Source organism: Ambystoma mexicanum, chromosome 2q, assembly GCF_040938575.1.
Source record: "Ambystoma mexicanum isolate Mex_15411 chromosome 2q, UKY_AmexF1_1, whole genome shotgun sequence".
Taxonomy (NCBI): Eukaryota; Metazoa; Chordata; class Amphibia; order Caudata; family Ambystomatidae; genus Ambystoma; species Ambystoma mexicanum.
The window spans coordinates 1,134,830,058-1,134,854,302 of NC_090924.1; the positions used below are offsets into that span (position 1 = coordinate 1,134,830,058).

The window sequence follows — 24,245 nt, forward strand, 5'->3', positions numbered from 1 at the left end:
ACCCCTGCAACCGCAAACCCTTTTTTCTTTTCAATTTTTTCTTTTTTCTTCTTTCATTTTTTTTTGGCTGCCCCTGTCCCTATATATATGGTCACCCATATAATATCACCGCAACCTTTTCCTGGTGGTATTATATACGGTGACCATATATATGGGGATAATATTACCTGATACCAAACTGAATAAAAGGTGAGGTGTCTGAGGTGAAAGGCAAGTTGACCACTGGAAACTGAAGTAACCGAAAAAGATGACCAGAGACGCCTGCAGACCTTTCGCAACACTGTGAAGTGACCACTGCTGTCCTGACCCTGTTTTCTATGTGACAGAGGAGCTACAAAGAGGATGACTCCTTCCCTTTGACTGGTGGGACCAACCAGCCCTGAGACAAACTGCAATCTGAGACATCTCCTGAGGTGCTGTGCCTCGCCAGAGCTGCAGACCACGAACGCCAGTAGACCTTTGACCCAATCGAAGTGCATCATTTTACCAAGGCTGACTCCGTCCAAGTATTTGCTGAGCTCCAGGTGAACCTCCAGAGACACAATCCGACACATCCAAATGCCCTCACAAGAGTACAGGAATCAAAGATTGACCGGACGAATCTTGTCCTTTGTTGGTGCTGCAGAAAATGTGGCAAAACCGCAGACTGACCAGAGAAGCTGAAGAAATCCATGCCGTAGGTCCTCTCAACTGCTGCTGAGACCTCCCGTTCATTGGGCTGCCTTTCATCAGACCAAGGAATCCGGAGACCGGGTCGATTACCGCTGTACAGAGGAGAATCCAGCCACAAACACTTCTTCTAACCAAGGGTACTGGGGGGAGAACAGGTATTGCTTACCTTAATCCGGGAAGTTTCTCCAGAGCGTTGGTGTACATAGGTATCCATGGTGCCCACTCTTACTGCCAACTTGCATCCCTTTTGCGAGTCCTTTAACATGGTCTCCACCGTTGTAATATTCTTCTAGTATTCTTAACTATAGACTAAACGTATCCACAAGAACCTTTGCTGTTCTGCTTCTTCGTGGGAATTTTAGCCATCTCCATACTGACTTTTTCCATATAATTAGGGATTGGACATTAAAAGTGCTAAAATTGCCTCTAGAACCTTATGGTCTACTACTGTTTGACTAACCAGCTGTTTTCCTTCCCAATAGACTAGCTTATGTGGTTTTTCTAACTAAATACAATTACTGTATTTCTTCTGTCTTACGCGAGTGCCCGGTAGTACCGATAATGCGGTAGAACGGTCAGTGTCAAACGCTGTAACAATTGTAACCGCAAGCAACTACAAACTAAGCAGTGGCCTTTGAAAAGTATTCTTAAATAATCCTAAGTGTTTTATTGTGCTAAGTATTTTAAAGCTTCTTTAGTGTAAATATAATATATATTTATTATAAATGTATCTGTACAAGTGTTTCTTTGAATTGCATTCCTAACTGGGTTCAGTGTACTTACCTACAGCTCATATCTTCCTCTTATGATAAGCCTGACTGCTCTGCCACTCTACCAAGGTTCCATGAGTAGTACATACTGATACTAAGAGTTGGGGACCTGTATACCATTGGGATAGTTTTATGAAGTCTTACCTCATGTGGACTTTAGGAAAACTCCCCTAACAGGATTTTACTGTAGTTGGCTCAGTTCTGCAACCAACTTCAGGATTAACAATGAGCCAAAGTCCTAATGTCTATGCTTCTGCAATAGAACCCTTCTCCCACAACACCCCTTTTCAGGTGATGTTAAGACCACGATTATCTTTGGGGTGCTTTTTTAACATATGATTTATCCCTACTATTCATGACCTGGCAGTACATGGCCCCTGGACCCGAGCAGATAATCAGGACAACATCAATCTTTTGGAGCTGCAATCGGTCTTGGTAGCTCTGATGGATTTCCTTAGTAATTTCAGGCAAACTGGTGCTCATTTAGACAGACAACTCTGTGTATGTTCTGTGTCAACAAGCAAGTAGGAGGGACGAAATCCCTACCCTTAAGTTCTCTCACTGATATTTGGGAGTAGGCCCTTCAGCATGGGGTGAAACTGGGGGTGTGCGTTTAGGACAATGTGGATTAAAAAGGCTAACCCAATTGGAACATGCCACACATGAGTGGGAATTCCACCCAGACATTCTGTCAGAGGATTTATTTGTGCAGTGTCCTACACAGATACCCCTTCGCCTCTCCCAAGATAGCCACGTTCAGGAGTTTTACCTCACAGCGAGGTCTGGAATTCAGGTTTCTAGGGGAATGTCTCCATATTTTGTGGTAGACATCCCAGTTTATGCGTTTCTGCTGATGCCACTGATCTACAAGTTGAAAAATGTATACACCTGGTCAACTGGTAACTTGGTAGCTTACCTCGGGGGACCTGGCGCTCTCCTGAAAAAACATTGAGAGCATCAGAATCCAATAAAGACCCTAACCATTGATAGGGGCCTTAAACCTTTGTTCTCTTCATTGGACCACATCCTCTCATTCTTTCCAGACTTGGCCAACTCGAGCATAATCTGAAAATAGTCATGCCGCACATCTGTCAGGTGGTAGTGCATACAGGGCCTCTTGTTTTTTTCTAAATCCAACCCAGTCATAAAATGCCACTTTGCTCTCTTAACTAAGCTGTTTCCACCAGTTCGGGCTACTCACCCAGTCTATCATCTGAGTTGCCCTGACAGCATTAAAACACATGCCCTTTTAACCTAATGCACTGGCAGATTTTAATCTGGTCATGTGGAAGACTCTGTGTCTTATACAGTAACTTCAACTCTGTGAATTGTGGAGATTCAGGCTCTCTCAGCCTTGGGACCATGGTCTGAATTATGGAGATTAAGGTTCTCTCAGACTTGGAACAATGGACTGTTTAGGATTGACCCTTCTTTTCTTCCAGTCAGGATTGCATATGGTGGTAGTACAGCTCACGTTGTTTCTATCTCCTGAGAGAGGCACTGAGTGGACCCTCTATATGAGTGGCTTTGGTCAATCCCTTACATTTTACCTAGGTTGCTCCAAAGACTTCAAGAATGATCACTTATTCATTATGTTTGGGGTTCAAAACAAGACTAAAATCACTTTTTGGGTTTCCGTTGTTTGTTGAAAGCCTTTTATCTGCATAACCAACAAAAATGAGGTTAGGTTTCCAATTAAAGGGCATCACACTTGCTTGGTTCGAAAAAAAACGATAGCTTTTTAGAGGCCCTGGAATGTGATCAGTAAGGCTGCCACTTTGGTGTCTCCTGTGGCCATTTAGAAACTGCATGGCCACTAGTGCTAGATCAGTTGCTAGGTTTGCCCACAGTCTCCACCAGAGCCTGTCTGGCTAGAGCACGTCCTCTTCCCACAAGGTGTCATGCTTTATATCCTAGGAAAGGGACCGGACTTGGGAGTTAAAATAAAGTAAATCACTGTAATGACTATTGTACCCCTGGTTTATAGAGCCATTTCCTCCATACGCTGCACTTTTTGCCCCTGTTAATATTTGAGCTAGTTAGCCTGTTTGTTGTGGGGGTAAAAGATACTATAATGCTTTGCTGGGATGCAGAGATGGCGTGCCTGGAGACGCTGCCCACCCATGTTGTTTCCACATCTTTTTTTTTTATAACTCTGTTTATTGAGTTTAAACAACAAAGCATTAAGAAACAAACATGAATGAGACATGAATCATCGTTCTACACATGTTTGAAGGCAATTGGCCACAATAACAGCTCGCGTGGGCCCAACGGGTCGAGGACCGCAAGACATCAATCGGACAATACAGGCAAACAATGCTGGCAGTGTTGGTGATGAGCCCCCACTCGCTGGTCTCATTGAGCATCTAGCCATTTACCCCATATTTTTTCAAATTTGCGGGGGCAGCCCCTTGCATTATAGATCCGGCGCTCTAAGGTTGCGCACCTATCCAACTCGTTACTCATACGGTCCAGGCTCAGTGGGTCCGTTTCCACATCTAAATTAAAATTTGAAGGACAATTGCTGCCCAAATGGCTCTGGTCCTGTCGCATTGGATGGACAACTCAAAAGTATGATGTAAAGAGGACTATAAGGGCTAGCCGTAGAGTAGTCTGTCTGATGAGTAACTTTTATAAACTAAACTTAGTTAATTTAATCTTAGTCATACAGTCAGTCTCTTTTGCAAGTGTAGTGAAAATTGGGTAAGGGGTTCCAGAGCTGTTGGAAATAATTTTTTTGAATCACTGTATAGCTTTAGTACTCTGCTTTTTTTGACAACTTCTGATTGAATTTTTAACCTCGGGGTTTATCTGTACACCCATGTTTGCACTCACCATGAGCAAATCTCCCTAATAGAAACTACAATAAACTTTTTTTAATAGATTTTTTTTTATAACCATACCTCACCCATTACCAGTTTTCATCACATCTGCCATCACAATGTTTTCCCTCTTGAGATAAGCCTGGCTGCTCAGCGCGCTACCACAAAACTGTGTAGTACAGACTTATACCAAAGATTGGTTCTTGCTTACACCTGTAGTCCTAATTGTATGTGGTGGTCCCAGAGGGTACTGCATGCAATTCTGCCTAACATTGGGCGGCCCAATTGAGGGTACTGAAACAATGGCTATCAGCGGAAGACAGTAAGCATTTGGTTGCTATGGATAGAGCAGTGGTGGGAGGTCCATTAGATGAGGTTTTATGGCTCACTAGGGTTGATCGTCTTAGTATGAAAGCTTTGCGAATAACAGCACTCGTGGGCGAGGTATAGGACTAAGTGGTGAAGCAGAAGCATATTTGAACTATTCCGGGTACTTTTACACCAATATTTGGGAATCCCCAGTTCACATCCGGGATGGAGGTGGGAACCTTTGGGAAATGGAGGTTGGAGGGTTGTCTAAGGTTTGAAGACTTAATGCATGGCCAGGAAATTAAAGCTTTGGAGCAACATAAACAATCCTTTGACTTCATGGAAAGGGATCGGCTGTGTTATCACCTTCAGCACTGGGTTCAGTACCCCCTCAATAAGTTATCTGCCGGTAGACGGCTCACTGCATTTGAAAAGTATATCTCATTGCACACAAGGGATATACATCTTATCTCTGCATTTTATGCTTTGCTCTCTAAAGTGGGTCCCCGGGAAAAGTGGTCATACATGGGCAAGTGGGAAGGTAGCTTACACCGCCAAAAATCAGAAGAAGGAATGGTAGGCACTTTGGTACAATATTCCGAAGTTAACTCGATCCATCCAACTAAGGGAGATGTGGTACAAAATCCTCACTCAATGGCATTACACTCTGGAAAGGCTCAGAGCGATGTATACAGATAGATCGACGGACTGCTGGCATAATTGCAAGGGGCGGGGGAATTGGCTCCTCATCTGGTGGTCCTGTCCAGCTTTGAAATTATTTTGGGGCCAAGTGTGCATGACAATGCAGGTGGTGTTGGGGCCAAATATACCCATGCAGGAGAACGTCTTCTAGGACTTAGGTCAAAGGACATGGCTCCACAAGTAAGGGCACATATAAAAAGGCCTTTATAGTTTTGACTTTGGCAGCCCTACTTGTGATTTCTCGGAGTTGGAAGAGGCTGCCCCCACCTATCACGAGTGGCTACATAACTATGGCCTATCTTAGCCATGGAATGGGTTACTTATAATCTACAGGGGGAGGACCGAAAGTTCAGAACAGGTCGGGGTACGCTGTTGGAATATTTGAAGGATGACTATCAGATTCAACTGTGCGCGCAGAACATTCAGATTTTGGTCATTGCATAAGGCCTCTCTAATGTCTGGTAATAACTGCAGATCTCTCACTGGTGCTACCTATTAAAAGTAACAGCTGTTCGGGGAAAGGGGGGGTGATGTTAATTTGTGGAACATTTATGAACATTTTTGCTATACAGTAGACCCTGCCTTTCTTGACTTGCTGTGGTTTCTTAAGTGTTGGTACTGTGTTAATTTCCTATAATGCCTTTTCTCTCCCTTTTTAAACAAATTATTGGAGTGCCATCTACGGTTACGCGCTCACCTCTGTTTTGCTAAATAAGTGGTGTCTTAACCTAGACTTGTTGAATAATTAACTAGGGAGGTGTATATACTTATAGTGACTGTGTTTGAACTTGCTTGACATATTAGTGCCAGTGTATTTTTACAAGTGTGTTTTTAAATAAATAATTATATACTTTTATACCAAAGCTCTGGTCAGTGTTTTCTTGTGCTACTGTGTTTTTAGCCCTATTGTGTATATTCTATATACTGCCTAACACTTCTCGAGAGAAGTCTGACTGCTCAGGCACAGCTACCAGGTAAATCTGGGTGTTTCAGACTGCTACCAATTGGGTTTACTGCTTACTCCTGTAGTCCTAATCTTTTTGCAGTGGTCCCTAAGGGAACAGAATTGCATGCAGTACCCTCTGGGACCACCACATACAATTAGGACTACAGGTCTAAGCAAAAAACAACCTTTGGTATAAGTCTGTATTACAGTTTTGTGGTAGCGAGCTGAGCAGCCAGGCTTATCTCAAGAGGGAATGCGAGCAGTACAAGAGGTTACACAGATTTCTTACAATCACAGTGGTTCTTTTGGAATATACGAAAGAGTTTGTCGAAGAAGCCTCAGGGAGTAAAATATGGGTTTCACCTTGGCTCCACCTGGCTTTCACAAACGCACATTTTTTTGCCAAATACAGCCAGGATTCTTGACTTTGGAAGAAAATGTAAGTCCCACTCCTAATAGTTTTGGAAGTGGTTGATTTTTGTAGGCCATTAAGTGCTCCGGCCCAAACAACTCTGTCTTGGCGGCATTTAGTTGTAATTGATTAGAAGCCATCCAATCACTAAGTTAGAGGAGTTGCAGCAGCCGTCCTCTTCCTGCTCGTCTTCAGTTCTTTCGTTCCAGTGGTCGACTCTGCTTTCCAGTCCAGGAGACTCGCCTTTTAAACCGTTTTCTTCCATTCATTCCAGCCTAGCTGCCGCTCACCTAGTAGGGTGGCTTTCCTTGCCGGACAGTCAGCCAGCCAGCCAATCACGGCAGAGTGCATTTGGGTCTCCTAGGAGACTAAGCACAGGGAGTTTCGGGCACCTCCCTCACTTCCTGGCCATCCCAGACACTCAGGCGCCAGAGACGGTCTTCAGTCCTGAAGCCCGCCAAAGGCATGGAAACAAAGGGACCAATCCTGGTTTGGCGCGCAGAGACAAACCCTAGAAGGACCTTTCCAAAAAGAAATAGCGAAAAAAGACCGGGCCCTGTTTAAACAAAGCAGCTTAAGACGCCATCTTGAAAAACATGTCTCCCGCGATTTTTAGCTACTGGTGTTCGCGTTCAGGAGAAATCATGGTAGTTCGTTCTAAAACCACTGCCACTAGCCATTTTGATAGAAAACGGTAGCATTTGGCTGCTACATGAGTTTCTAGACACGGGGGATACTAGGTAACCTCTCCAGCACTCAGTGTGTGCTGGGTCTAGGAATTTAAAAAGACTTTTAAAGTCAATTTAACCTTACATTCTCTGGGAAACTGTAGTTTATCCCAGAGAAGGTATTTAAACCTTTGGAGAATGCCTATGGAGTTATCTTAAAACACCATAATCAAAGAACACAAGAGTAAAACATACATCAAAATACATGAAAGAGTGGGAAAAAAGGCTTGCGCTCTTTCCAGGTAAAAAAAAAAGTCCTCAAAATCAAGCAAAGTTGCTGGGGGTCTCTAAGGTGAAGGGAATTAGTACATTTATGAGAATTCCCTCTAACACCCAATAGTAACATCTAAAATCAGGAACGGCCATACCTCCCCTATTCCTTGGGGCCATTAAGGTCCGAAAAAGGCCACCCGTGGTCTTTCATTATGCCATATAAATGCGGATAGAAGGCGATTAAGTGACCTAAAGAAACTGCTAGGTATAAAGAACGGCAAGGCTTGGAAGTATTGAAGAAAGCATGGTAGGGTCACCATTTTTATAGAAGCCACATGCCCCAGCCAAGATATATGTAGAGGGTTCCACTGTTGCAGGTCACATCTCAGAATATTAACTAGCTGAGGATAATTTGCCTCCTACAGCATTGCCACAGAATTCATGATGTGAATCCTTAAGTATTTCCTCTATTGTTTCCCTCGATAGTGTAGGATTGAGTATCGCGGATTTATGTGAATTGACTTTTAATCCCAAGACTTCCCTGAATAATTCAAGTTTGAATGGATTGTGTCCTCCAACGTATTCCTCACTGTAGATGAATTCCATCCAGCTTTAGCTGCTTCGGAAAAATTTTCTCGGTAGAGGGCCCCGTGCGTCGATGGTCCCTCGGAGGCCTCCGTCGAGAGTGACGTCATCAGGTATTCAAGTAGCACGCGTAGCGCCCGTTGGCCTCAGTTCCGTTTTTCCGCAGTACGTGTTGCTTTGGAGATTCTGCGTGCCTCGAGTAGTTCTGTGACGCAGTTACTGAAGAAGATATTTGATAATGTCCTTGTCGTCGACCCCAACTACCCCGCATTCGGGGTTCAAAAAGTGTAAATCCTGCGGTTCGAAAATGCCCATTACGGACCCGCACCGAGAATGTCTGTGGTGCCTCGTGAAGGTCACGACGTGGAGGCCTGTACGAAGTGTCGGGCAATGACGGGGAAGGCCTTGGGAGAGAGGAAGGGAAAACTGCAGGTAGGTCAAAAACCTGACTGAAAAGCTCTAGCGTCGAGTCGAGGTCCCGTGAGGAGAAATCTCCTTGATGCAAAAGCATCAGTCTAGGTCCCGGAACGGTTCACACCACTTTTCGTCCAAGAAAAGATGCCACCGGTCCCCTTCCACCTCCATGAAATGCCCCACAAAACATTCTTCCTCCGAAGAATGGGAAGCATTTAGAATAAAAATTATGGAGGTGTTTGAAAAGGCTAAGCCTCGGTCCGCGCCTTCTTCGGAAGCCAGCCGGGAGCGTTACCATTCCGACACTTGCGCGCCCTCGAACTTGGGTGATCGACTGAGAAAGGATCGGGAACCCTCCAGGACGCAGAGTGAAAAAGACTGCTCGAGTCGACTGTTCGAGGTCACCGACGCCGTCCGGAACAGACACACCTCAAAGGGTGAGCCTTCAAGAGCCCCTCGACGCCAGCTCCGTCGACGACCACTATTTCGTCGGCACCATCACGCTTTTGTTGACGTCGACCCCAAAGCCCTCAGCGCCAAATGTCCAAAGGCTCCAATTCAGCCAGAAGCTGTCAAAATAACAGCAAAAAAAGCTGCAAAGGCTGTAAAGCCTTCAGGCTCCACTGATACACCTTTCCCAGAAAAGGTTTTTAAACCTCTCCCAAGGAAAGAATATTTCAAATCCTTAACTTCAATTTTTGAAGAACAGGAGAGGTCTGAGGAGGATGATGTTCCTTTTGGACTGGAATATGGCACCCCAAATGTCCCAGAATGACTGAATTCTGAGGAAAGCAGGATGAGGGATCTGGTGGAAACCTTGCGTAATGCAAGTGGAATTGATACTTCACCTGAAACAGATTTTGGCACGCCAGAACCAGGGGGAACATGCCAGTCCCTAATGCAGACAACTAATGATCAAGGTGGTCGAATACTTAGGATGGGCTAGACCACCACCTCGGTTCATCCAAGATGAGTTGACCGATATATTGAATCATGGTCCCACCGAAGATCCGATTCTACCCTTCCATGTAGCCTTACAAAATAGGGTGGCCAAAAATTGGCAGACCCTGGACTCTATTCGTCCGGTGAATAAGTCCCTCACTTCAAAATACTGCCCTTCCAGTAGCGACCCCGGCTATCTGTCCAAACACCCTACTCCCGAGAGTCTGGTAGTCCAGGCAGCCACAGCTTCAAATAAGGTGGCTGTCATGATGCCTACCTCCAAGGTGCCAGACAAGACCCAGCTACCCCAGAGGCAGACATCATGTCTTCAAGGGAAGTCACAACAGCCTCAAGTAGGTGCTCTTTGGACTCAGTCCTGGCGCCTTTGGCGCCAGGCTCATATCGGGCCACAGTCCTGGCGCCATAGGCGCCAGGCTCATAAAAGGGGACTTTGTGTTAAAGGTGCTTAGTGTTAACATCCAGGCCTTCTGAGGCCTGAATGGGACTACTTTATCTTTGGAACTACTTAACCACACGGGTGTGGTCAGGGGAGTAATACATACCTGAGAGGAAGGATACATACCTGGAACTACTTTGAAGGCTATTTAAGCCACGCCCAAGCAGCAACTCACGCTTCGCGTTGTTCTGCATCTAGCAGCTGGACGCTCACCGTGTTTGCTCCTGCATTCTGTCTTCTGCCACTCCTGCCAGCATCCTGGAACACCTGCAAAGAGAGAAGAGAAGAGAAAAGGGTAAAGAAGAGTCCTTACCTGCTAAATCCGCATTCCAGAGACATCTCGCCGACGGTCCTGAAAAGGAAGACATCCATTTAAAAGCACATAGCATCGATCGCTGCAGCGCCGCATCTCACTCACCTGTACAAGGTACCACCACGTTCTACGGCGACATCTGGACTCGCAGCCACATCACCGCGCCTAGGGAGAAAAAGACAAGAATAAAGGTGCGAGGGGAAAGAAAACAAGGAAACCTTAATTTCCATTACAAAGCTTACCTGTTGGGTTATTCCAACTTCATTTCGGGTCGGTGCCGCATCCTGGCATTTCCGGACCCCAGCCCCTAAGGGGAAAAAGAGGCATCAGCGTTAGTGGGTGCATGAAAAGACGTTACCCAACGCCCATTAAAGACTTGCCTGATTTCTTCTGGATTGATCTTTGTTTCGGGTCGGTGCCGCATCCAGGCATTTCCGGACCCCGGCCCCTATGGGGAAAAAAGACATCAGCGTTAGTGGGCGCATGAAAAGACGTTACCCAAACGCCCATTAAAGACTTTCCTGATTTCTTCTGGATTGATCTTCGTTTCGGCTCGGTGCCGCATCCAGGCATTTCCGGACCCCGGCCCCTATGGGGCAAAAAGACATCAGCGTTAGTGAGCGCATTGATACAAGGACACTGAGAGAACTCATCAAGCTCACCAGAGTCTCATTCTTCGGTTCCACAGCTCTTCTCGGAATAGTTTCCGCACCTGAAAAAGAGACAACGAACAATTATTATTGCAGAATCATACTCATTAACAGAATCCTTACGGTACTATACCGGGAAAACAAAACTTGAACCCTCTACAATCAAAATCCCAGTGAAGTAACTGGATATAACGCGCCCCTGCATGAGAAGCAGGATGGAGAGCTCAACCTTTTAAACCCTAAGGTGAGACTTCACGTGGGGGTCGCAGGAGAGTTTCGTAGAGGGGTGAGAAGGGAGCGGGAGGCTTATACTTTCTCCTGCAGATTGTTAATACTCCCTTTTCACATACAGAAAGATATTCCTGCGAGCCAGACAAGCCAGATTCGAAGGTCCGGTCCAGTCCATCTTCCGGGCCCTGCACTTCACCATAGAAGAAGCAACAACACTCCAAACCAGACCTGCGCCTCCGTGCGAGTCAGGTGAGCGTAACAGTGGCGTACCCTTCCATCCCTCCGGATAGGGAAGACAAGCGTGTGGATGGTTGGGCGCGCAAGGTATTTTCAGCTGGGAGTATGGCGTTAAAATTGGCCAACTCCACATGTGCCTTTGCAAAATTTTCGTACACTCTGTGGTAGTGCATTGCAATGGCTGCAGAGCTGTTAGGAAAGATTTCGTAATTGTAGGTAATTTTCCTTCCATGTGGCAACCCCTAAACGTTTTGCTGTTGTTTTTCACCTTGTTCTTGACTTTGCCAGAGAAGTGCAGCCTTCTGCTGCACTCCTCTGGGCTTTCGCTCCTTTTCTTACGGGGAAACTGACATGCCCTTAAGACTGTCAGTACCGGGGAACGTTGTTTCCCGTAGTTGCTTTTATCATGTTGCGGCTTTAGTGCAACATGACACAAGAGGGCACTGTAAGCTAAGTTACAGCTCTCTTGGGTCTCTAGCCTTCTACAGGCCCTAGATACTCGTTTAGGATTGTATTTGATCGGTGCAAGTAATTCAGGGACGGGAATGGTGGCAGCGATCGTTTTCTTGTGTTTTGAGCTCCTTTTGGCGTTCTAAGCGCGTTTCTCGCGCTTAACCCAAAATGGTGGCCTGGCTCCCAAAATGGCCAGACCACGAGGCTCCTTTGTCCTGCTCGCTGACCGTCTTGCTCCCTTCACCTTCCCCAGGTCGAGCCGACCCGGGGCCTTCCTTATTTGGGCATGTACTTTCCCGCGAAACACGGATGCTTTCGCGGGCTTCTACATGTCTTGTGTGTGCCTCTAGGATGTGGGCTGGGATGTCTGGTCCCAATACACATCCTGGGTGCCAGAGAGTCTAGGGTGGTGTGAATGCCTGGGACCACCGTGGTCCGTGATTGGTCCACGTATGGTGTGAGTGTTGATGAGCGGATCTCCCATTGGGTCCCCTCCGTTTTGGCGCGAAGGGAACCGTGGATAAGAGGGGGCTGGAAACACCACTACCATGTCGATCTCCTGAGTTCTCTCGAACGAAGGAATACAGGAGCCAAGTATCCTGCAACCAAGAGGCTGGACCGAGGAATCGCTGGTGACCCGCTGAAGGACTCCTCCTCTGCACTGCTGTCGCCTTGTGAAACCCTTTTCACCTTTGATCGAACCAGAAGGCCTGTACTGGTACTTCGACCCTTGGAATAGCGGGGACAGCTATTCTCGGCATCTTCACCATCTCCTGCCAGTAAGCCTTCGGAAGCGTCTCTGGGCCATCCAGTTGACTGACCAGCTTACACGGGAGTCTTGCTCTGTAACCGCCGCCAGGTTGTGTAGTATTTCGAGTCCTTGTCACTCTCACACGCTTCGTACACTTGGCGTTCCCAGGTCTGAAGTGAGTAGTGTACATTTGGCTCAGAAACGCACGGCCGCTCCGTTGCCCTGCTGTGGTGACAAACTATGCGGGTTTCTTCGATTGGGACGTCTTTTTACTCAACACGACGACAAGGCGTTCCCTGCTCTTCTGAACCTGCCAGCTGCTGAAACTGACGCGGAGAAGCCTGGGTCTGCTTGCATCGGGGACCGGTGAGTAGCATAGCTAGGATCTGGTCGCCCTCCTGCAGGAGCCCATTGCTTTTCCCCGCTGTGTAAAACAGCACCCTTGTCCGTACTCGCGCTCTGATTCTGCCCACTGTGGAGGCTGCGCTTGAGTCGCGGAACTTGTTCTTCTTCTTTATGCACTAACCTGAACTGCCTGAGTTCCTTCGAAGAGCTTCTCCTTTTGCCCGTTGGCACCAGCGCGTGCAGGTACTTTGAGCACAAGGCTCCACTCTTCGCAGGGCTCGGACTTCCATCTAGTTAGGTGCCTCTGAAGGTGAACTGAGTCTAAGCATTGTATCGCACTGCCTGTTTTCCTTCCCTTTCAGGTGGACTACACATTTCGTGCATATATATGTGTTGGTTTAATATTGTGATATTGTGATTTTCTCGCTACGGTCATTGTTTTAAAGGCCTTAAAATAAATGTGTATATATTTTTTATATAACACCTGTTTGGAGTAGTTTGTAAGTGATCTTGCTTTGTGTGCTCATTGCGGGCTTTCAGTCACCCGCACCCCTCTTGAGACCTAGTCTTGACCGCCGCGATCGCTACCTTGATTGGTCTGGCTCGTCCAGAGGTTACCCTGTTCCAAGTAATTAGGTTGGCCTTCTGAACTTCTGCGCCACCAGGACAGAGTTCAGAAATCCGTCTTAACAAGAGCACATACCAGAAGGGGATGAAAGGGAAGGATTCCTAGCCATTGTTAGAGATAGAAAGGAGGCTATGCAGGAATCCCTTCAGTCTGGGTTGGACACTGCAGATAGTGTGAGCAGGTCCATGGCCACCAGCACGGTAATGCGCAGATTTGAGTGGTTGCAAAAGTTGGGTTTTGCACCGGATGTGCAAAACCGTCTTTCGAACGTGCCCTTTGACGGGTCTCACCTTTTTGGCAACAAGGCTGACGAGAGCCTTGAGAGGTTGCAGACCTCAAAAGCAGCTGCCAAATCTTAAGAAGCTGCTATTAGGCAACCTCAGCCTTTTCGTGCATCAGGACAATCTTGGAGGGGACGATCTTCATATGTAAAGGCAAGAGGAATGGCCAGTCAAAGAGGCCAGAAAAAGGCCACTCATGGTGGATGAGGAAAACTTGCAAAGCCAGCCCCAGCTGTAGCTCCTTTACCATCAGCGGCCGCAGCAACCGCCACAAAACCACTTTGAGGATTTGCAACACAAGACGCCTGTGGGAGGCAGGCTCTCACAGCATCTGCAAGAATGGCAAACCATTACTTAAGATGTTTGGGCTCTAGAAATAATAGCCCAAGGTTACTGCCTTCCTTTTCTAACTCAACCTCAAAGCAATCCACCAGGGAGATACTCTTTGAAGTTTCCAGATCCGCTCCTACAGCAGGAAGTCTTAACTCTGCTGGAGAAAGGTGCTATAGAACCAGTACCTGTAGTGGAAAGGAACAAGGGATGGTACTCCCAAAAAGGACGGAGGACTGAGACCCATCTTGGACTTAAAAAGCTTGAACAAGTTCCTCGGGAAGTACAAGTTCAAGATGGTCACTCTTTCTCAGATTCTTCAGGCCCTTCAGCTTCAGGATTGGTTGGTGTCATTGGACCTCCAGGATGCTTATTTTCATGTGCCAATCTATCTCAAGCACAGAAAATACCTGAGGTTCGAAGTTTGCGACTCACACTATCAGTTTCGAGTCCTGCCATTCGGGTTGACCTCCGCGCCGAGGGTCTTCACCAAGTTTATTTGTTGTAAACATTTTATTATTCGTTTCATAACCAAAACCAAACAGTGCACCTCAACATGGTGCATAAACTACTCGAACCCCAACCCCTCACCTTATCTTACCCTCCCCTCTCTAAAGTCAACACAAAATGGCCAGCACAGTTCACTAATCCGCAATTGTCTCTTCTCCATAATCCAGGGAGCTATCCGTATCCAATTCTTCGGGTCCCAGGCCCGCTAGAGATGCAATCAAATGTTGTCACGCCATCAATGATTCTGTTTCCTCTTCCCCACCTCTACATGCTGCCTCCCTCCATACTACCGTTTCAGCCTTGGCCCACTGCAGGAGGTCCCTCCACCAGGTGACTATATTGGGTCTCGCTTGAGCTTTCCATCCCATGGCTATCCTTCTTTTTGCTAAAATATAGGCCAGATCTTTAAGTTTGCACACATGCTTGAGTTTGCGCGATCTCGGGAATCCCCCTCCATGCATGCCCACAAGGAGTCTATCACTAGTACAATTCCATTGGATGCCAGTCGATCCGCAATTTCCTGCCAGTATCTTGAAATTTCGGGGCAGGCCCAGAACATGCGTACCATCCCAGCATTTTCTTCCAGACACTTCGGGCATAGCTGTGGAGCCGCATTTGCGTACTTAGCTATTCGCTTGGAGGTCATACATGCTCTGTGGGTAATGTACAATTGAATCTGTTGTAATCGGGCATTTCTCGACACTTTTTTGTGGTACCCTTGTGCTCCTTCCCATAGTCCATCGGTTTTCGTTTCCCCGCTTTCTTCTTCCCAGTCCCGCCTCATCTGAACCACCTAGTTACCCACTTTAGACATTAGTATTTCGTAAATACTGGAAACCTTGTGATCCCCGTCTGACAATGATTGGAACATTTCTATAGCTTTGTCTGGCTGTTGGGTCAGTTCTTCTTCTCACCATGTCTTTTTTAGCATTGCCATTAACCTTGCATACGTGATATACTGCCCTTCATGTAGGCCTGTGCCTTCACACAAGCTATCAAACTCTATTCTGCCATCTCATTGCCACACATCTCCTACTGTTGTCACCCCTACCGGCTCCCAGTGTTCCCTAATAGCACGTCTCAATTGATCATCTATCCCTTTTAGTATCACCAAGGGGACTTGCGGGGAGCATGGCGTCCGGTTTCCCAGCATTACACATGTCCTATGCCAGATCCTCCTCCCAGGGTTAGCAGGGTTAGCAGCACCGCTCTCATTACCCACATCCACTTGTTTAAGAAATATGGTGTACATTCCGCCCTCAGCAGTCTGGACTCTGAAGTGGTGTCTTCAGAGAGCCATCTAGCTACGTATTGTAATTGACCCGCTAGGTAATACACCTCAAAGTTGGGTAATTTCGATACCCGCATGATAATGGGGGTTTTGTAATTTCCATAGGTCTACCCGATTTCTAGTATTATGCCAGATGAACCCTCTGCACATATTGTGGAGTTTATTAAAAAAAAGTGTAGGTATCCGGTACGGGACATTTCCAAAGTTGTGCAACAGCCTGGGCAACACTATCATTTTAAGCAATGCCATTCTCCCCATAATGGTTAGGGGCAGCTTCATCCAAAATGTCATACTGCATTGTATCCCTTCAATTGCTCGCTCTGTATTATTCTTATGTTCATCTCTAACATTGTGATGCACATTAATTCCCCGGTATCTACCGCTCAATCAATCTGTAACACCGGCAACCTGTCTAGGGGATTTACTTTATATCTCCCCAGCAGGAATATCATGGACTTCCGTGGGTTTACCGTTTTGCCCAATATTAGTGCATAACGATCTAGTACCTCTAGTATATATTGTAGGTTTTCTTCAGGGTAACTTGGGTACAGCAACATGTCAGGATACAATGATATCGGGTGCTGTCTGCCTTTCGTTGTGATGCCCACCTCCCCGTATTGGTATCTGAGGTATGCCGCCAGAGGCTCGAACGCTAGTATAAACCGCATCGGGGACCAAGGGCAGCCCTGTCTATTTCCTGTGCCTAGCGTCCACCTTTCTGATATCACCAACCCTGTCCGGACTCTAGCAATCGGCGCACTGTACAATAATTTCACCCATTGCAGATGCCAGTCCCATCCCGAACTTCTTTAAATGAGGAGGTATGGCAGGGGGTGGCGGGCAAGATAATACGAGACTCAAGGGTCCTAATATGTGCAATTTACTTCAAAGTTGGCCAAGGTTATGTTGATACTGAGGGATCCCCAAAGGGACACTTTGCGCAGAAGCACTCAGGGATACCATGAGCAATACAAGACAGAGGTCTGCTGGGGGTCGCGTAACTATCTGTTGAGGTATTGATTCCCAGGGGCCTCCTCACTCCTCCCGCATCATAGCACGTTATTGTTCCTTAAACTGCACCAGCTCCTCCTCACCTTCACTGCGCTCCACACTGTCGCTGAATATGGGTCTTGGCTGGCACAGCTCTCTGCACGGTCCCTGTCCTCCATTCTATTTTTAGGCTACTTGTCCATATATGGGTGGAAATGGTCTCCACTCTCTTCTACTCCGTGGATATCGCCGACCGGGAGGAGTTTATTATTGTAATCCCCAGAGAGCTGCAGTCCCAGCCCACCTTTCCATGCGCCAAAGGGTGCTGCATGTTATATTCCCATCGGCTGTGCTCTTCCTCAGCTGTCATGTGCTTGCTGCCACTCGCCTGCATACAGTAAAGGTGAAGAATCTTCCTCCTCAGTCACCCTTCACAGACCTCACTTCGACACGCCATTGTGAGAAAGTCAGACAAATCTACCTTTGGTCTAGCCCCGCGTGGGCGGCCTGTTGTCAGTCTTAGACAATCTCCTAGGGGGGTGTGGATCACTATGCCACCCCCCTGCTCTTGTATCTCAGGGTCTTTGTGCACTGTTACTCCTAGATTACTCCTAACATACTCCTATGGACACACTAACATAAGATACAGAAAACACATCGATTCAACAATAGAAACACTTTTATTCATACATAGCAATGAATGATGCAAACACTACTATAATGCAAATCTCGAATTTGCACCTTTTATGCTTTTGGTGCAAATCTACCATGCAATGCAATAACTATAAGCCTTACAGGCTTCTAATGCAAGCGATCTAATGGCAACTCCATTCCACACCATTCCTCTCCATTCCACACCATACTTCACACACACACTCTCTCTCTCTCTCTAAGACAAACCTGGCTGATTACCCCATCTATCATGTCAGCCAAAACTTTGTGTGAATGCCTGTTCTAATTCCCCATGCACGTGTCTTATTCAGCAATACTCCCCTTTTTCTTTGTGTTGCTCTGTCTATCCTCTCCCGCTAACTCTGCAACCAGCCAGTCAGTGAGGGCCAGGCCTCTACTTCCTGAAGTACATCCAGTCACTCACAAACGCCTCTCCAAGTCATTGCTCGATCCGAGTGTCAGTGTGGCATCTCCATCTAGCATCTCGAACTACCAACTTCCTCTCTCTTCAAAGAGCAGACCAGCAGAGAGCAGCCACCACTCTCCTCTCAGAGCCTCACCTCTCATTATACTGTTCAATGAAGTATACATATCCATCATTACACTTGTTCTCTCTAAGCTAAAATGCCTCGCTCTCTGTCTGTCAGCATTTCTAAATATGAGCAGTGCCTAAATGTCTGTGATGCATGTACTTGTACTTTTCAATCACTGCGTGTTCTGGTCATCATGACATATTCTACATATCTATACCATGGTCTCCTTCTGTCTGCCTGCGGTACAAAACACCATCTCTTTATATCTCTCCATTCAAATACCTCTCTCCTTGCATGTCTCTCCCTGCAAAGCTCTCCCTCTCTTCGTGGTGCTACCTGCCCCCACCTTCTCTCTGTCTGCGAAGCATAGCCCAGGGCTGATAAGGCCTTCAATGCCTTCTCCACTCGGACCAAAAGTCATGTTATCTGTCTGTCAAGCAACTGTTTACGCGTACTTTTACACTGTAACTCATAACTTCCCGCACTTCGGGGCGCTTCTGTGTGTCTCGATTCAGGATGGTTTAGGAGCCAGCTACATCTCTGTCTAGCGTTTACTCTTTCTCTCGCAAACCCAAGCGCTATCTATATGCAGACCTCATGCATATTCTAAGTGCACACTCATGCGTGTCTCTCTACATGCATACATAATACATAACATATCTCTACATGTGTCTACAAATATAACACGTATCTCTACATGGCACTTCAAATATAACAGGCCTCATTCTATAGCAAATTGCAAATGCATACAAAGTGGCAGAATAATGTGGATAGTCTGATGTCACTACTTCATGTCACTACTAATCAGTACTAATCAGAATGTATGGTGTATAACTAGATCCCTAAATGGGTAATGATTCTGTAATGATAACAAACCAGGCTTCTCTATACTATCTGGTTTCACAATCTCTCCTCTTATTATATAATCATTAGCAACGATTTGTCAAAACATGTCTCAATGTGGCATGCTAAAACCAGGCAAAATTGCAAAGGGAAAAATCATTCTATCTCATAATGCAAAAAACCCAAACAATGCAAGCATTTCACTCTCAGTGGCAAGCTAAAATTCAAATTCATAGCTGCAAATGTGTCAAAATTCAAAATATCATTTCAAGTTTCTATTACAAATCTCTAATGTCAAATCATAGCAAAAGTCAAGTCAAAAGTGTAAAGCCAAAAGTGTGTCTACAAGCAGATTATTCAAAACGAAAATGCAATGCATAAAATCAATGCATATGTACTGTGGATTCAGTTTGTGTGTCAAGCACAAAATGACAATATATCTTTCACGGGTGTCAAGGTATCAAAACCATTCATTTCATGTGTCAGTGCATACATATCAGTGTATTGGTCATACAGACCAATTCAGTTACATTTCCAGTCCAAGTTATTTCCAGGTTCTCACTGCCTGTCAGTCTGTGATCAAATCAGTTGTAGCCCAACAGAATGTATGTGTGTCCTCACATCTTTGAAAAATTCCAAGTCAGTACAAATCCAGTTCTAATGCAAATATCTCAGCCAAGGAATGTCAACAAAGCATGTCAACAAAGCGATTGTTCACAAATGGTTCACAAATGTGTTCAACGAGCTCTATGTGTTCAGCAAACATGTGTATGGGCATCAAAGCAAAGCCCAAAGCAAAAAGTAGTTCCAGCTGCAAATGGAACTCAAGTGTGTGTCCTGCAAACGGACAGCTTTCAGAGCCTCACTGCTGCAAGCTCTTCTCACAACAGGTGACCGATCTTTTCTTCAGAGAAATCCCTGCTCACTGCTGCAAGTTTCCTTCGTTGATGCGTCAACTTTCCTTATTCCAAAGCTTTCCCTAGTCTATCCTCTTTTGATACCGATGTATCATTCACGTGGCACTCATTCCGAGTGTTGCAAAACAATGCAGATGGCAACTTTCCTTTGGCAATTCCATGCAATTTCACATAGGCCCTTCACATAGGCCAAAACTCCAGATTCAAATATCTCCTTCCTTGCCAGGTCATGCTGTTGCCAGTTGTTGCTATGCCAGTATTCCAGTTCATGCCATGCTAGTCCCTGCTCTTCTCATGAGGGATAAGCCAACGTTGGATGCAAGTGCAGATTTCAAAGCACAATGGTGTCAGATCAGTGCTCTCTCTCTCTCACTCAAGAGACACAGAACTTCACTACTTTTCAAACATAGTTAGCACCAGGAATTCAAATGCTTCCAGAGTGCGTCTTCCTTCTCATTCCCATTTCTCTCTTCTCCTTAGGTCCCACACCGGCAAACTTCCTCCGTGTCTGGCATCTACATGGGTTGCTACACCCTACTCTTTCTCTGGTCCCACGTTCACCAGCTTCGATGTCTCCAGTACACCCTTACATTTCCAGGTCGCTCGCCCCATTCCCATTCTGGTTGGGGAAAGGGGCGGCTGTTAGGGAGAATTCTCAGAAATGTGCTTATTCCCTCCACCTTAGAGACCCCCAGCAACTTTGCTGGATTTTGAGGACTTGATTTTTTCTAACCTGGAGAGAGTGTGACCCTCTTTCCCATTCTCTCATGTATTTTATTGTGATTTTGAACACGGTTTCTTTTGGTTGTGGAGTCTGACAAAATCCATAGGCATCATCTTTTAGATTGTGTCACACTGCACCTTCAGTGCAGTGACAAAGAGAAGCCTTTCAGATTTCCCAAATGTTTAAATACCTTCTCTTGGATAAACTACTGTTTCCAAGAGCAGTAAAGTGAAATTGACTTTACTTACCATTGTAACTTTCTAGACCCAGAACACCCTATCTTACAATAGAGTGCTGGAGGGGTTACCTAGTATTCCCTTTGTCTAGTTTCTCATGTAACATTTTTATGTTACCCTTTTCGCACTGAATGGCCGGTGGCAGTGGTTTCGTTTGACCTACCATAGTGTGCCTTTACCGCGGGCTGCGTTCGCAGCTATAGTAAAGCGCACCCCGGGAGCCATCTTTGTCAAAATGGCACCCAGTCTTCTTTTTTTGCCATTTCTTTGTGGAAAGGTCCTTCTTGAGATTTGCTCTGCCTGCCAAACCAGGTTTGGTCTCTTTATTCATTTCTCCTTTTGGCAGGGTTCAGGAGTGAAGCCGGCCTCTGGCTCGAGGATGTCTGGGGTAGGCAGGAAGTGGGGGAGGTGCCCGAAACTCCCTGTGCTTAGTCTCCTAGGAGACCCAAATGCACTCTGTGATGATTGGCTGGCTGACTGTCCGGCAAGGACAGCCACCCTGCTGGGTGACTGACAGATAGGCTGGAATGAATGGGAGAGAACTGAATAAAAGGTGAGTCCTTTGGCTTGGAAGGCAGAGTCAACCACTCGACGATGGAACCGATGAAGAACCTGAAGAAGACGCCTGCTGCAACTCCTGGACCATTGGTTTGCCCGGTGAAGCCCTGCTGCAGTGCTGAAACACCAAGTTGGCATCGACCGAGAAGCCCCTGCAAGGACCACTTCTCCCCTTGAGTTGGTGGGACCAATCAACTCCAAAGTAAGCCACCTGGACATCCATCTCGGAGCTGGTTGAATTTCCACAGAGTTGCTGCTGGAAACAGTATAACCAGGGAGAGGAAAAACACTAGATTGTGTGTTGCTTTTAAGCCGGCCTAGAGCTTTTGGAAGATCCTCCAGACTCCCTAGAAGCAGGACTGACTAAGTCTGAGCCCCCTCAACAGAGTGCGGGACCCCAGAAGCAAGTAAAGTCCAATCGGACCGCCAGAAACTGCAGGTTTGCTATTTGTGGTAGACGCGAGGAGCTGAAACACTGAACAGCCACTGAAAGTGAAGTTTGCTGGTTACGAGTTTTGACAATATTGCAGGAGTCCCCCGACATCCTTCCTTTTGTCCCCACGACTGAGGCCCAGGAACAGTGAGACCTGCAGAGCTGCACAGGAACAGAAGCCATCTGCTGCATCTTTTTTGTATCTTTAAAGATACTGTAGAAATGACTGAGAGAACTTACCTCTTACTGTAGAGTGCTTGTCACTTCTGCAACTCACAAGTCTAATCACCTTCTGGCCCTACATTTGATTCTTCTTTTCATCAAAGACTCCTAAGAACTTGTGCAAAGACTTTTCCATTTACTTACCAGAAGTGCTTCATCCTATACAAGACTTTTGCCCATTGACTTTGGCTTAGCCTATTAAACTGAATGACTCTTCTTGTTGTTCTAATAACCTTTGCCTTTTACCAACTGTTAAGAGTATTCTGAATGCCAACAGTAAGATATTAATGTCCCCAGCACCCTAGTTTTTGAAGATACCTGTGGGTGTAGGTTGTGTCTGTGGGCCATCACAAAAGGGTCTTTACTGATTCAGAAACTCAGTGTACAGTATTGAAGTATATGTGTGTTACTGTTTAATTGATCCCTTCTGAAGAAGGCTTTATAACTGACTGATAAATTAATAATTGTTTATGCAAGAAGCCTTGAGTGTAAGAGTTTATCTGATACCTGTAACTGTGAATCTTTGTGTAACTCCACTACAGCTCACATTTTCTCTTGTGAGATAAGCCTGGCTGTTCAAGACGTATCAAAACTGTGTAGTACAAGCTTATACCAAAGGTTGGATTGCCTATACCTGTAGTCCGTTGTGTTTAGTGGTCCCAGAGGGTACCGCATACAAACGTTACCTAACAGGCGTTGCCGACTATGCACTCTCCCAGGGGTGAGGGAGGGAGCTAAGCAGCTTGTCTATCTTCTTTAGATTGGGGCCAGAGACAAGCTACGATTAGCACGTCCTCTTCCGCGCAGGTGGCCATCTTGCAATCCTCTGAACTGCTCTTAATGTTGCAAATCCTAAGTGGCATTGTGTATTTTATTTTCACACATAAATGCAGACTGAAATCACGTTTTACTTTTAGTATTTATTCAAAAAAGACAGATTACAAATAACTGGAATTCAGCTCTTTTGCTTAGCTCTCCCAAGCGGCCAATCCTGTTTTGTAGACCCATACAATGTTAGTTCAATCTAAGAGAGTAGAGAAGAAAAAATAATTTTGTTTCTCCTTTTGAATTTGTTTTAAATAGTTGCAGAACTGTGTGAGCACAGCAACAATAACCGGAAAAGCCGATTTTTAATATGAAAATGGGTTTGTTGTGTAAGAACACATATGTCAGATGCCGTCCCCTCTTCCATCTCCATTTGTACATTTTTTAATTTCATTTAATGTAGAAAGATACTGGTTGCAACATATATATTTTTAAGAAGCAAAATATAAATGGGGGTAATACAGATAAAATTCCCACGAAATAAATATGGCTAAATACAGACAAAAATGTCAAAAATAAATACCATAAAACGGGGAGCCTTATTTATAATGGATAAATGAGTTAAACATTAACTTGATGGCATAACCGCATCAGTAGCTAGTTGTCATTTAATTTTGGACGTACTATTAATATTTTATTTTAGATTTACAAATGAGGTGCTTGCCCCTAGATGATTTTGTGGTAATTTTACATTTGGGGGCTAGGGGTGAGCTTCCTTGAATTTTAGGTCAAGCATTGTAGCTATGCTAACTAGATAACTTAATATCAAAATCACAGATGAGTGATGGACAAAATCTTTAGTGCCAAAGCCATCGGTGTGCGAGCAAACCCTGAATCCTCACTGGTGCAACTCTGTGTGCTACTACGCTGTGTGCTAGTGTGTATCGTATGTTCTAGATTACACTGAACGCTTCTATGTGGTTCCATGAAAATCATTTAGTATGTGAAAATGTATTTCATTTCTTGGTTTTCTTTTTAGTGGAAGGTTGCCTCTCTTACCCTTGCCTCCACCCCACCCAATACCAACCCCTACCCTTTCCCTCCTCTCTGTACCCATATCCCTGTACATATAGTTATGTCCCACCCACAAAGTAAACTACCATGTAGTTAATTACCACTTTGTAATTTGTCACTGAAACCACAGTAAATACTGAACATTGCAAGGATTGTGGTTAGACTTTATAGGAAATGTAACATAATTGAATGAGATCAAACATGTCATAAATATGTATGATGTAAATTCATACTTGTAACTTGTAACAAACTACATTTGTTTTCTCTCCCACTCACTCTCTTCTCC

The 24,245-nt window shown here is 45.6% G+C and overlaps 1 protein-coding gene across 6 annotated transcripts in view; it reads left to right on the forward strand.

Annotated features, from left to right (window-relative positions):
- Positions 1-24,245, forward strand: part of SNX13 (sorting nexin 13) — a 2,094,218-nt gene that overhangs the window by 526,970 nt on the left and 1,543,003 nt on the right. The gene's annotated exons all lie outside the window — the stretch shown is intronic.